Raw genomic sequence first — 15040 nt, forward strand, 5'->3', positions numbered from 1 at the left:
TTTGTTTATGACCTTTCTGGTAAGGACAGGCATTACCTTATCTTATTCTTTCTGGAGTTAAGTTAATTTAACTTACTGATCATATCAAAGGCCTAATTCTTTTGTACATGTATTTCACTGGATTAGTTTAACTGGGTGTAAAAGAATGCTAAGTAAAGATAATAGGATGATTCATTTGAACACAACATGTACAAATTAAGTTGTTAACTGTATCATACACATTGCCTTGCTTATCATGTCTGATAAGCAAGCTCAACAACATTTAGCTTTGGCACATCTTGTAGGTTCATCAGGAACATAACATTTCATACCAACTTTTAGTTGCAATGAAAGCAAAAAAGAGGGCTCCTGACTGAGAAACGGCTTTTGCCCATGCTTCCTTTCCTTTTGCCCTCCAACTGCTGTGGGGAGAAGTCAGTGTTTTATGCAGCAGCTGCTACTACATTGCAGGAAATTATGGCATGGTCTAGTATGAGGAACTAAGTCTGGTCTATTGTGAAGAAATTAAATTAATGCTAGTTTACCATAGCAAGTTGTGGTGCAAAGTGATGTTCATACAGGAGAGACAGGAAGGTCCAAGCAAAGTACCATGGATGGATGAGATGGGCATTCAACTCTACGTCCCCAGCATAGTCTTTTGTTTGTATGAATCAGCATCCTGATAAAATTCTCTGGTCCTGCCAGGTGTCATGTAAGGTTTGTGGAGAAAGATCTGCATTTTGAGCCTGAATTACAGCAACATTTCAGTTCTACCACTGAATAAGACCATCCCTCTAGAAGGAACTCTGGCCAAACCACCATTCAGGGTAGGTCTGGCAGGTTGCTCAGATTGTCCAGTTGAGTTTTAAGTATTTCCAAGGGTGGAGCTTCCTCAGCCTCCCTGGGCAACCTGTGGCTGCCTACCCTCAATAGGAGTACTTTTTTTTCCTCTTAATATTTTATCAGATTTCCTTTGTAGCAGTTTGTCTTCATTCCATCTCATGCTTTCACTGCACACCCTCAAGGAATGTTCAGCTTTATGTTCCCCACTTCTCCCAACAGGCATTTGTAGGCAACTTCCCCCAGTCTTCAAGGCTAAACAAACTCAATTATTTTAAGCTTCTCATAAGCCATGCACTTCAGGTCCTAATTACTCAGAACAGATAAACAGTTTATCTAAACTTGGACATGAAACACTGTATAGTGTTCACTTATTGGAATTCAAGTCCTAGGCATATAGCAAACTTATCTTTGTGTCCAGGAGACAGAGGAGCCAAAACAAATTACAAGACTTACCCTAGTTGCATGTAAATTGGCAGCATAACCTAAAATCTAAAGTGTCTGAACTAATTGCTGTGATTCTTAGATAAATTAACAAGAAGACTGAAGGGTGTATTTATATGCTTGTATTTGGCATTAGTGCAGAGATGAGTAAGAAATAATTATGTTTTCTTCTGTATAGTCTTCAAAAATATACAGTAAATACTTGTAGCTTTCTTCTGAATCTTTTTTAATTTGGTAGAGTTTGAGAATCCTACCTTAAAGACAGAAGATAGGTTAATGAGTTTCATTTAGTAAGTTTAGCCAACAGGAAAATCTATAGTTATTTGATCAGTCTATCACTATGGGATGAGACTTAAATCAGAGAACTGTAGAATCAGTAAGACAACATATAGAAGTTCTGTAGTTGGAAGACAAACATAAAAGTTCAAGCTAAACCAATGTACATTGTTTTAGCATGATGGCAATTTACAATCAAAACAACTTACCTTGGGAATTAATCAATTACTCGCTATGTGAAGCCTTTAAATTATGGTTGTGTGTCTTGCTAAGAAATGTACTCCAGCCCAATCAGGTCAGGAATTAGTGGGTGAGGTATTGTGACCTCTATTATGCAAAAGCTCAAAGTAAATTGTCTGTGTAGTTATTTCAGTTTTTAACTCTGTGGATCTATAAAGTGGAACCAGAGTGATGTGCCACATGATGAATCCCCGGTGGCTATCTGGAAGAAGTGGACTGGAAGAAATACCTTTCATCTGTGGCAGATACTACCATGTTCTCAAGTTTCCAAACTTCTAATCACTTGCATTCATTTTTGCAATGCCTTTACAAAAAGATGGCAGGAAGAAATTATGTTCTTTTTTTGTGGACGTAAGTTAGCCTGTCTTCTTGATATTTAAAATAACTTGGATTGTATCTCCTATTGCATATAAGTAGAATTTTTAGGGCAATTTCTGACCCCTGAGCATAATGGAAATGAAACACACTAAATAATACAGGTGGGTTAAAATCCGTAATAACATTTCACTTTCAGATCCTTTAAACTTACTTTTTTTTTTCTTCAATCTACTGAATATAAAATTCTACAAAAGAAACAACAACAAAAAAACACAAACAACAAAACAAAAAGAATGCATATAACTTCAGAAAAGAACAGAGAAGAGTTTTTCAAACTTAGGAAATATTTTGTCTCTCTCCTTTTGGCTCCATGTGGAAGCAGAGAAACATTTCAATCACCCAAGAAACCTATTAAGATAATTATGAGATAAAATCTCTGCACTTCGTCTTTCTGAGATGTTCCTAGTAAAAAAGCATAGGGCTTCAGTTTTCTGAAATTTCCTCTAGAAAGCCATTTCTTCTTCACTGAGAATCCTCCTGCTTTGCAGCACTGGGCTCTTTGTCCCTGGAGCTATTCCATCACTTGTGTAGTAGCATACCATCCACATCCTCAGTCTCCTTACACAACAGATTGCAGTAAATCTTCAATTTAATATCCTAAAACCTTTTTCATGAGGCATAGAAATAAGCTTTCCTTCAGTAAGAGATACTTCCTTAGCTTTCCAAAAAGCACAACTTAACTTGAGAAACCTAAAATAAATTGTATGTGTGTTCTATAGAAATCCTTTAAACAAATAAAACAGAGACATTTTATAGCAGCAATAATTTCTTACTTGCAAGTGTTTCAAAAGACTCCCACAGCAGCAGGTGTTAAGGAAGTATCCATCTGTTCTTGTTTCTCTGCACAGAAGTATACAGAATAGATAGAGTTTCTAAATGTTCAGGGTTGTCATTAAAATGGGTTAGCTGTGCTCATCACTTAAGGAATTCCTGATACTGAAATTAAAATGAAGACTATCTCTGGTTCAGTTGCAATTTGAGAATGCAATCAGTGGTTCCCTGAAGAAACATCCTGTCAACTGAGTACTTTTAAAATTATCTCCTTGTTGTGAAAACCACTTTCAATATTCCTGTGACTGAACTGGAAATGCTGTATCAGCAGCATTACTGTTCTCTGAAAATACAGATCAAAACCCAGCTGCTGCAAATAGGTTAATTGGTGAATAAGGTTAAGAGATCTGAAGCCTTTATACTACACCTGAAACTTATGTTTCTATTTAAATATTGAAGACTTTGCAGCTTTTTCCTCCACCACAAGAAGTTCTTTGAGAAACTTCTATGCAAGGCTTCAGAGACCCTAAACTTAGAGTGTTATGGTATAAAGACCAGAGGAATCAAAATGAGAAAGGAGAGATCTGCTGTACAAGATGAGAAACTAAACATATTAGTGTTCTTGCAGGTGAAACAGAAAATGTCTGCAGCAATCATATGAATGAATCTACAAAACATCTATGAAACTTTTTCAGCACTCCAGGATGTTTTTATACCTTAAGTATTTCTGTTTGAGCTACTACGTTGTCATACATTCAGTTCAGAAAATGTATCTTGGCAAGAAGTATGAAAGTGTTAAGAATTAAAATTCCCTCTTTGCTCTTTAGCATTGTGCCCCCTTAAACAGGAGGGAAAAAAAAGTTTTTTTGCATGTGGGAAATATAACAATTATAATATGCTTAGAATTAAAGCTAAAATAATGAGGTATTAAAGCTTTGTATTAGTTGGTGATTTGCAATGGCTGGTAGCTTCCATTTAAAAAACTGTGAGCAGTACCTTGCTCAAATGCCAAAGTTTGATCTGTCCATTATGTTTTCAGTTTTATTTCTATATTCCTTTGATTCTTTGTCTTCTCATGAAGGCACATTGTTTTAAGACCTATGGAACATCTTGCTATTTTTATGTGAATTGCTTGGTCTTGTTACCTGCTAGGCAAGCATTTGCATTCCATGATGGCATAATTCTGGCAATGTCAACCACAACTGTTTACAGCTGAATCTATCTGCAAAGCTTCAGGAACTTAGCTTTAAAATCATCAGTTAGAAAATCTTCTCAAAAAAGTGAAAGCTGGGCAGCCTCTTACTGGTATGGGAAATGTCCAGATTTAAAGTCCAGCTTTTAATGTAATGATAAATACATACCTTACACTGGCTTTTTGTGCTTTATGGAAGGCGTCTTTATTTTAGATCTACAAAAATGTGGGTAGAGGAACCTGTTTTTTTAAGCAGTTTTTCTGTTGGTAAGCAGTAAAATTACTAGAATAGTATTTTTACCGAGGTAAAAAAAACCAACAAACAAAAACAACCCACCATGCTACAATCTGGACAACAGAGCATGTGATACACTAATTTGTTTGATGGAAAAGTATAGTTTGTGTGCTAGGATTGTTTCAGCACTAGGCATTTTGCTAAGCCACCTGCCAGGTTAAGCCACTCTATTAATGTAACCATGGTAATACTGCTGGTGTCAGCGTGAAAGACTGATTTGTGCAGCCAGTAAGGCTTGAGCACCTTAGTGCATAAACTGGAGCTGCTGGGAAATGTTTGGAAATGAATATGTAAAATAGGTATAAAAGGTTCTTTTAGATTGTTTAGTGGTTTGCTTTGGGCAATATTTGTTAACAGCAGGTCGCCCTGTTTATGGGGCTAAGAGAACATGGTTGTGAAGGCTGAAATAGATAACAAACTGCTGGTGGATTCTGCTCTGCTGCTTTGCTTTTTGTGCTTTGATGGGAAACAACTGTTTCATTTCTAGCTGTAAAACTGTGTTAGCCCATGCCTGTGTATCTGCCGATGTAAATCTGAGACTTACAGCAGTAAATGCAGAAAATCTGGAAGCAGACTAACCCAGAAAAACATGAAAGTTTTAATTACACTCTATAAAAATGGTTAATGAGTTGGTCAAGGTTTTGCTACCACATTATATCCCTCTTCTCCCCTTGCCTTTGTTGTTTCCCATATGCTTTTTCCACATACACAGTTCCTGTCCCTCTCACATTTGCCTTTCATATGCCCTTCAGTTACGTGTTCTCCTCACACCTCTAATTTGCAGCTACACTGCTCCACAAGTAATGGGTTTGTTTTTTTTCCAGAGAGGAATGATGATATACTGTCTCCAGCATCAGTGCTGACTTAATTAATTTCTACCCCTATGTCAGCACAAGTGGTGCAGGACTGCATTGTGAACCAGATAGAGAAGAAACCCACTTTAAAGTAAAAACCTCAGCATCTCTTCTGCCCATCTTCTCTTTTTCAGCCAGGTGCCTTGCTCAGATGGTAGCCCTACAAGCATAAGCATATGTAAACAGAATCAAAGGAATGCCTCTGTGAATTTTATAGAGGGTGGAATAGAGTACTGTTTATTTCTGATTTTGTGGCCAGATGAGAGAAAAATATCAGCTTATAAAATCTATATTCATTTTCTGTGACAAAAAGGCAATTTGTGTGAGAAGAAAAAAGAAAGTCCTTAATGACCTCCCTGGACATTTTTATGTTGTATCTCCTTTGGTTTGGTTACTAGCAGCACTACTTGGTGTATTATTTTTTCATTATAATAAATTATTTTCATTCGTTGCATCTTATTTTACTGGTCTGAATTCCAATTGACACAGCTAGCCCAAATTGTTGCTCTAGGCTGTGGACCTGTTGTTGTCAACTTTTCTTTATTATCTCATTTTTTTATTGTCTTCCCCTAAAACATTTTCTTTTGATCTCTTATTTCTCTCTTTTCCCCTCTTCTGTTCGTTTTCGTGGTGAATGCTGGTTCTCAATGTTTCACTAATTTTCCAGACAGCAGTGTGTTTTCTGGAGCATATTTTTGTCCCCCAGGCTGTCAACTGTTGGATTCTGCATAGAGTAGCTGCTGAATTAGCACGTATTTGCTTCTGAACTGATTCAGATTTTTTTTGTTGGCTGTGGAAAAAGTGAGCTTAAGCTTTTGTACTGAATTAAGGAAGTTAGAGCTTTTAAAACAATTGTAGCAATGGAAGCTCACTTGTGGATTTGAGGCTATGCAGCTTTTCCAGTCTGTGAAGCTCTTCCCTTTGCTCTTATGCTCTGTTATTGTAGACTCCATTTGAAACATCTTAGGCATTCAGGATAAATATCAAAGCCAGGGAAGCTAGAAGTGTATACTTGCAAATAATGAGAAGTTGCTCAGGGCTTTAGCATTGCTGTTTCTTCTCATTCTTCATCTTCAACAGCAGAATTTAACCTACAAGTTAGCTGAAACATTTAGTTGGAAAAAGAGTATTTTGCTTTTAATAACTTTAAGTATTTAAGGCTGATCTAAGAATTATTTTGTAATTCTAGAATTCCCTTCATAATTCTTCACTTATTCTGATTATAGGGTCCAGTTCTCTATTGAAAGATGAAAAACCTTCTATGAAGATCTGTAATTCTTTCACATCCTTTTGGTTTCTTGTGTTTGCTAATAGACAGGAAACAAGGAGCACTGAGGACAGAATAATTACTAAAATCAACAGACAGAAAAGATATATAAATAAAAGCAGAATCAGAAGAAAAAGGAACTGAATAATTCATAAGTGAAGACCAGCAAATAGTATGCCCAGTTCTGGCATTTGATTGTTAGAAGTGTTAATTTTGCTCCTTCTTGAAAGTTCTTAAGAAATTTAGTTATTTTTCCAAACTGCACTGGTTTGGGCCTGCAGACTACAGGGAAAAAGTAGTAGTAGGCAAAAGTTTCTGCATCTGAATAGGAAAGATGCATGGCAGTATATTTTCACTGCCAGGAAATAACACAGAAACATTCCTGTCTGTTTAGTGTGTACTCAATCATGGATAGAAAGTCAACTGCTTAGCTGGAGCCTGGCACAGATTTCCAATAGCTTGCTTTTCCTCAAGCACAAACATACAACAGCACTTGAGGAAAACCACCAAGTGAATCTTTTATAATCTGAAAACAATCTTTTAGATTTCCATGAGAAAACAGTAATTATTTATTTGTTTGGTCTTTTTTCTCCCACCTGGCAATTATGTCAAGTGCTGACACATTGCTGGATTATTCATGCCCCAAACTGCTCATATAGAGATAACATCTCCTGGTATTGTGGATATACAAAAAAAAAACCTTAATGGTTTTAATAGTAATAATAGCAAAACCAATACTGAGTTACTACCCAGCCATATATATTGCTGCATAATAGGTAGTCACTGTTTCCTTGCACAGCTGTGCTCTCAAATTTAACCTATGTTTATAGTTAAGGTCATATTCTGTTTGTGTACTGTGCAGGATGATGGTGTCTATGCCTACATTGCTCTGATAGGTGGATCTACAGGCTTCTATTATTAGTGAGACTGGACAATCAACTCTAAAGTGCTGCATCCATGCCTATACTGCAGGTATTTTATGTCACCCTGAGAGCTATTGGACACTGTGTGAAGTGCCCTCTTGCATAAGAGCTATCTCACAAGTTCTTTAGCATGTCTGGGAAGGCCCTCCAAGTGCTTTCCCTAACTTGTCTACTTCACATATATGACACAATTTCACTGTGCAGCCTGTCTTGAGTGGTTTTGCTCAGCAGTGTCCACTAGCATCAACCTTAATTTCACTGAGACAAACTGACAAATTCAACTTGAAAGGCAGAAGTATGAGGAAAGCAAAAGTCTGCTGAGAGCACCAGGCATTCCCTGCCTGGGAAGAAGCTGCAGAGCCTCCTGGTACACTTAGAGCCCTGACAGCAGCATGCTTATTTCCAGATTTCCATCCAGCCCAGAAGGTATCAGTCTCTTAAAAGCAATCTTGTTAGAGATGAGGCACAGCTGTTCAGGGCCGGGATGTTTACTGCAGCCTAGTGAAAGTCTGCAAAGCCATATGCCATTTGATCCTCTGCTCCCTGGCTCTTTACCAATTCAGTGTCCAGAGGACCAGTAGGTTGAGCTGTGCCAGAATCACTGACAAACACAAGCCCTTCTGCTGGCCCTCAAGGGGGCCCACCAGCATCATACTTCTACAAGACTACATTCTGCCGTAGCTTGCGATCCATCATACCCTAGTGATCACTGCAGTGGTTCATCCGTGCTAACGTTCAGATCTGAACTGTCCACCTTTTGACAAGCAGCCACACAGACCTGCCAATAGCACTGTCGTGCCACATATAAATACCCCTATGCTGACAACAACAGTGCCTCAGTAATTGTCTTTTGACAGCAGTGATGCTGGCTTTGAGACTGACATAATGTGCCAGTGTGAACTACACCTTTGAGATCACCATGGCCGGCGATGCATTTTTTGATTTGCAGGAAAAAGTGGGGGGTATGGTCAAATTGAAGGGTTCCAGAAACACGCAGTCAGATGACAAAATCAATTCAAGCAGCCTGAGGAAAAAAAATATAAAAAAATGTTAGCCTTGGCCTTAGTGGAAGTTAACTCTCCTTGCAACATCACCTTAGCTGCACAGCCTGTGGCTATATGTATTGGTATTATGTCCAAGACTTCATAATTCTTAACAATTTCCAGGCTTCTAAATGTGCCCCCTGTTTGACTCTTTTCTTCATCCTGTTCTATTCAAAGCTTCTCTCCTTCTTCCCCCTATTAAAAATCCATTACTTCTGTAATTTTCCCTTCTTCTCTTTACTCTGTGAAAAGTCAATTTCTTCTCCAGATGCTATAAAAGATGACAGCTTCTAGATTGCCACAAGAAACAGCAGGTCAGGCTTGGCCCCTCACCCCACAGCAAACATCTCCCCAGTGTGAAAGACGCGTAGTAACTTGTGCTCCTTGCTCTTTGTCAAGGGAAGATCGTGATAGAAGAAGGATAAGGAGAAAGACTGAGTGCTGACTGCTGTCCTCCCACTTCAGATAGAACAGAAAACATTCACAGGCAGACCTGCATATTTTGGTGGAAGTGGAAGCAATAACACATGCAGTAAAGCTGATCCTTCTGACTGCAGCAAAATCAGATCAGAATCTACCCCCTCACAGGACACTGAGTGATAACCATTTCTCTTAAAAGCCCAGCACACTCCTAGAAATACAGTGACCTGAAATGAAGGCCCTTTACCATTAGCGCTTGATTGCTCTGGGTTACAGATCCAGGGCAGGAATCATCTGCTCTTGCATTCAGTGAAAGAGCCTGTTACATAAAGTAATGAAGACAGCATATTCTGTAAAAGATTACATAAAAACTGAGATCAAAACAGCATTCTTGACCTTGTGAGGGCTTCCTATCAAACCCAGTGTTCAGGGCCTGCATTCCGCTATTGCTGGTTTCAGAACATCAGGTTGAGTGCATGATGCCATAAGTCACAACAAGTGTCATGTGTTTCTTGCCCACTTCAGGCAGGTGCAGCCAACACTCTCAGCTCCCTGGAGTTCTGTGAGCCCGCTGCTGAGCCAAGGTGATTGGGACTGGAATTGGCAGGAGATCAAGGTAACCAGGATGAATCAAGGCATGGGTGGGAACTGTAGGGCTGCTGCAAAAGACTGGCTGTCCAGCTTTTGCTCTCTTGCTCTGTGCACCAGTTCAGCTTCACCAGTGTCCCACTGGACATGTTAAAATAGACCAAATGTTTTAGGTACTTAAAATAACAGAACATCGTGGAAATAACCTCTTTGTCATAATTAAGCTGGTCCAAGGGGAAATCATGCTTGACTAATCTGATAGCCTTCTACAATGTTGTGACTTGACCTTAGCAAGGCTTTTGACACTGTCTCTCATAACATCCTTGTGAGCAAGCTCAGGAAGCGTGGGGTAGAAGAGTGGACAGTGAGATGGATTAAGAACTGGCTAAACAACAGAGCCCAGAGAGTGGTGATCAATGGTGCAGAGTCCAGCTGGAGACCTGTAACTAGTGGAGTTCCAAAGGGATCAGTGCTGGGTCCAGTCCTGTTCAACACCTTCCTCAACGACCTGAATGAGTGTATCCTCAGCAAGTTTGCTGACAATACAAAGCTGGGAGGATTGTCTGATTCACCAGAAGGCTGTGCGGCCATTCAGCAGGATTTGGACAGACTGGAGAGCTGGGCAAAGAGGAAAGTAATGGGTTTCAACAAGAGTAAGTGTAGAGTGCTGCACTGGGGGAGAAATAACAATATGCACAAGTACAGGCTAGGAGCTGACCTGCTAGAAGGCAGCTCTGTGGAGAAGGACCCTGAAGTCCTGGTGGACAACAAGTTATTCACGGGGCAGCAATGGGCACTTGTGGCCAAGAAGGCCAGTGGTATCCTGGGGTGCATTAAGAAGAGAGTGTCCAGCAGGTCAAGGGAGGTCCTCCTCCCCCTCTACTCTGCCCTAGGAGTATTGTGTCCAGTTCTGGGCTCCCCAGTTCAAGAGGGACAGGGACTTACTTGAGAAAGTCCAAGGGAGGGCTGCAAGGGTGATTAAGGGACTGGAACACCTGTCTTAAGAGGAAAGGCTGAGACACCTGGGGCTGTTTTGTCTGGAGAAGACTGAGAGGGGACCTTATTAATGTCTATAAATATCTGAAGGGTGAGTGTCAAAAAGGAGGGGCTAATCTCTTTTCAATCATAGAATCATTGAGGTTGGAAGGGACCTTAAAGACCATCAAGTTCCAACCCCCCTGCCATGAGCAAAGAACTCTACCACTAGACCAGCTTGCACAGAACATCGTCCAACCTGGCCTTAAAAACCTCCAGGGATGAGGCATCAACAACTTCCCTGGGCAACCCATTCTAGTTCCTCACCATCCTTACAGTGAAGAATTTCTTCCTAATAACTATCCTAAATCTCCCCTCTCTCAGTTTAAAACCATTACCAGTTGTGCCTTGTGATAGGAGAAGGGACAATGGATACAAACTAGAGTGCAGGATGTTCCACCTCAACATGCGGAAAAACTTCTTTATTGTGAAGATTACAGAGCACTGGAACAGGCTGCCCAGAGAGGTTGTGGAGTCTTCTTCTCTGGAGACTTTCAAGACCCATCTGGATGTGTTTCTGTGTGACCTGCCCTAGATTCTGCGATGGTCCTGCTCCGGCAAGGGTATCGGACTTGACAATCAATGATGAGAGAGCTGGCAGATATCATTGCAAAGCTGCTCTCCATAATCTTTGAGAAGTCATGGAGATCAGGAGACCTCCCTGAAGACTAGAGGAAGGCTAATGTCACCCCTCATAAGAAGGGTTCTTACAGGTAATTACAGACCCATTAGCCTCACTTCAGCCCCTGGAAAGGTCATTGAGCAAATCCTCCCGGGGACTGTCAGAAGTAGGTTGAAGCACGTGATTGGGAAAAGCCAGGATGGATTTACCAGGGGCAAATCACGCTTGACAAACCTGATCTCTTTCTATAACAAAGTAACCTGCTTGGTTGATGCAGGGCAAGTGGTGGAGGGCGAAGCTGAGTCAGGGGAGGTTTAGGTTGGATATCAGGAAAAGGTTTTTCACCCAGAGGGTGGCTGAGCACTGGAACAAGCTCCCCAGGGAAGTGGTCACAGCACCAATCCTGCCTGAGTTCAAGAAGCATTTGGATGATGCTCTCAGGCACATGGGGTGATTCTTGGGGTGCCCTACACAGGGACAGGAGTTGGATTTGATGATCCTGATGGGTCCCTTCCAATTCAGCATATTCTATGATTCTAGGATAATATTTCCTAAAAAGGTTGGACCAGATGATCCTTGAGGTCCCTTCCAACCTGGCATTCTATGATCCTATGATCTCCAGAGGTCCCTTCCAACCCCTAACATTCTGTGATTCTGTGACTCGCCACTGCACATCCTGGCTCCTTATGCTGAGGTTTCTGCTCCTCCCTGCCATGTTACCATGCTCTATCCCTGGCCTCCCTTTCCTCAAGAAGTACCCAGCCCTCATTGATCCATGACACTTCCCTGTTTCATTTGGAGAATAACTGGTTGAGGCATTTCTTAAAATTTAACATAGCTGCTTTACATGTGGAGCATTTTTAAATAGGACAGTCACACATGGGTACATTTGTGGCAACCAACACAACTAAAATTACTCCCTTTTTTTGCTTGTTTGGTTTTGGTTTTGCTGGCATTGACATCTTTCAAAGGTATTACAAAAAGTGATTTTGTCTCACAAATTATCCTGAAGCTACACATGAAACTTAGGAGTGTTAGTTGTTCCTCACAGACCTTTTTTTTTAATCTCACACTTTTCCATGGCTAACATTTTGAAACAGATGCTTGGAAAGAGAAATTGGAACAAGGCTTTCAACTTCAATGAAGTATATCAAACTAGATTATGGTCTGGACAGAAGGAGACCATGTGAATTTTGTGGATAGTGATGCACTGATTCATTTTGAGTAACATGCATGTTTTAGAGAAAGCTATGGTGGCACAGAACCCCTTAGAGGTGTGCTTAAGTCTAGGTTCACTCCCTGTATAGCCCCAAGTACTCTGATGCTCATTAGCTACAGTGATGTCATTTATGGATATGAAGAGCTGCTCTAAGAATGTTTTATCATGAACAGTGGGTATAGGGGGTCTTACCCTCCCATTTGCAGTTCTCTGACTGCCTGGCAGGCATTGTATCACCTTCTGCTTTACAGTGAAGCTAATTATTTACCTCACTGCAGCACAGCTAACAGCTGCCTAACAGCAGCTAGAAACAGCAAAGATAGGGCAGTGCCCTCCATGAGCCGAAAAACATGTACTAATGGGGACTTCTCATGTACAAAAGTGTATGTGTGTGTGTGTGTATCCAAGTTTGCATATAATGAATTCGTTAGAACACAGGTGTCTGCAGACCTTTAAGAAGGACAGTGCTGGGTACTACATTTTCTTTATAGAAAGTGTTTCATGCCATGAGGTGCAACAGCCAGCCATATGCTGGCATAAATTGCTGGTATAATTGCCTGGTGAATTCAATGAAGATTTAAGTAAGCTTCCATGCCTTAAACCAACATGAGGTAATGCATAAAGTCTGTAATTCTCATTATCTTCTCCTAGGTCACACTCCATCCCTTACTAATTGGCTCTATGGGCACACCTTTTTGAGTTATAATAATGTTTACAACCTTTTCTTGCTAATCTAATGTGCAGCCAGGTCAGACTCCAAATACAAAGCGCTTTTATTCTGACTTCTTTTGCATAATAAGTGTCTGAGCTAGCACTGCACTTCCACCCCTCCGCTAGTGCTTTTCCTTGTCAGCAGCTGCTACAGTTGCTAAGTGTGCAACAAGGGTGCAACTTGGCTGCTAACATTTCAGCTTGGCTCTTCTGCTTAACTTCAGGGTATTCCTCAGCACTGCTTTAAGAGCTTCTTTGGTACAGACATACAGTAGGTGTATTTCAGGGCTCTTATATTAGTTCTCCTTGACATTATTCCTTTGGAAACTCATACTCACCTGGAGTCTCATCCTGATAGAGAACTGCATAAGCTGTGAAAATCTAAACAAGTGATACGGCATTAACTATATGGCTGGCTGGGTTGGCTCAGTTTACTGAACTCTGTGTAGCTGGCTCTGATGATTGCTTTCTATGAGCTTGCATCAAAAATGCATTGTTGCACTTTCCCAGTTAATAATGCTCCCTCTGCTATTTAGTTTTTTGATGATCTGCACAAGCATTATAACTTCCCTGAGCACAGTACTTGTTTCGAGTTTTTTGCTCGCAGAGATTGCGTTGTCAGACTTCTATTTAGGGCTAGAGTATATGCTTTCTGCTAGGACTCCATAAAAGCTTCTAGAGTTACTATATGTGTGATGTAAGGGGTAGCTCAGATTAATCTGAACAGTATAGGTTTTGTTTCCTTCTTCTGTCTCAAGCTTTTTATAAATATTGATTTAAAAAATGATGTTTAAGTTCCTGAAAAACAGCAGCGGTGTAGGACACCATGAACACTGGTGACAAAACCTTTGTCCTAGAGGTTATAATCCATATTATATGAAAGAGAATACAATGAATGAACAGGCCATAGTAAAAAGAAAAAAAAAAAAAGACAATTGTGCTGACCAGTATAGCAAAAGTCAGTCTGTCATGTCAAAAACTTCTGAGTGATTTCCACTCAGTATAGCAAACACAGATTTTCAGGTTGATCAAAAAAGCCCCCAAAACAAAACCCAATAAACTGTTTTGAAGATGCTGCACAAAAATTGAAACATCCCAAGGCCAAGAATGACCCACAAAGTAAAGTGCATCTTCAACAGACCAGGTAGCTCAGTTTTGAAACTAGTGTAGCAAAAAAGAACTAAAATTTGGCACTGATGGGTTACAGAAGTAGATGGCTGTGCCTGACTAACACAAATCGTGTCTTCTGGAAGGTTACTGCCCTCACCTGCAGGCAGGAACCTTGAGCACCAAGGCTCGGGGAGGCATTTTCTTAACTCCTGACCTGCTCTCATTCATCTTCTGGCAGTTTCTCTGAACGCTGGAGCAGAGAGGAAGTGAAGGGACATCACTCATGCCTTGTCTACTTCTGGCACCTGAGGAAACTGGGCACCTACAACAGCAGTTAACAAAACAGTGACATCCTTTTAAAGTATAATCTCCACTAAAAAGGTAGATCACAAAACTGAGTGTTCATGTTAATGGCCAGAATTCTAGGGCAAAACAAACAAACAAACAAATACGGAAGAACTCTTTACATCTTGTGAGTCCGACTGACTGCTAAAACCTCACTTCTCATCCCCAACAGCTGCTTTGAGGGCATGAAAAAACTCCTTCCTACACAATGCGAGTAGCAAGAACGTTGTTTATAGATGAAATGCACTTCAAATAAACTCTTCCTCTACTACGAGGAGGCAGACCGCCAGCCCCCGCCGGCGCTGCGGGCGGCAGAGGCCCGCCCGGGCGCGGTGTCAGGCCGGGGCGGGCAGGAGGAGGCAGGACCCCCGCTCTCCCGCCTCCCAGCCCCGCGGCGCCGCCTCCTCCGCCCTCACTCCCTCCCTTCTCCACCATGGCGGCAGCGGCTTCCGGGCAGGCAGCTGGACGCCCTCCTCCTCCTCCGCCGC

The sequence above is a fragment of the Apus apus genome, chromosome 1, assembly GCF_020740795.1.
Source record: "Apus apus isolate bApuApu2 chromosome 1, bApuApu2.pri.cur, whole genome shotgun sequence".
In the NCBI taxonomy this organism is placed as follows: domain Eukaryota; kingdom Metazoa; phylum Chordata; class Aves; order Apodiformes; family Apodidae; genus Apus; species Apus apus.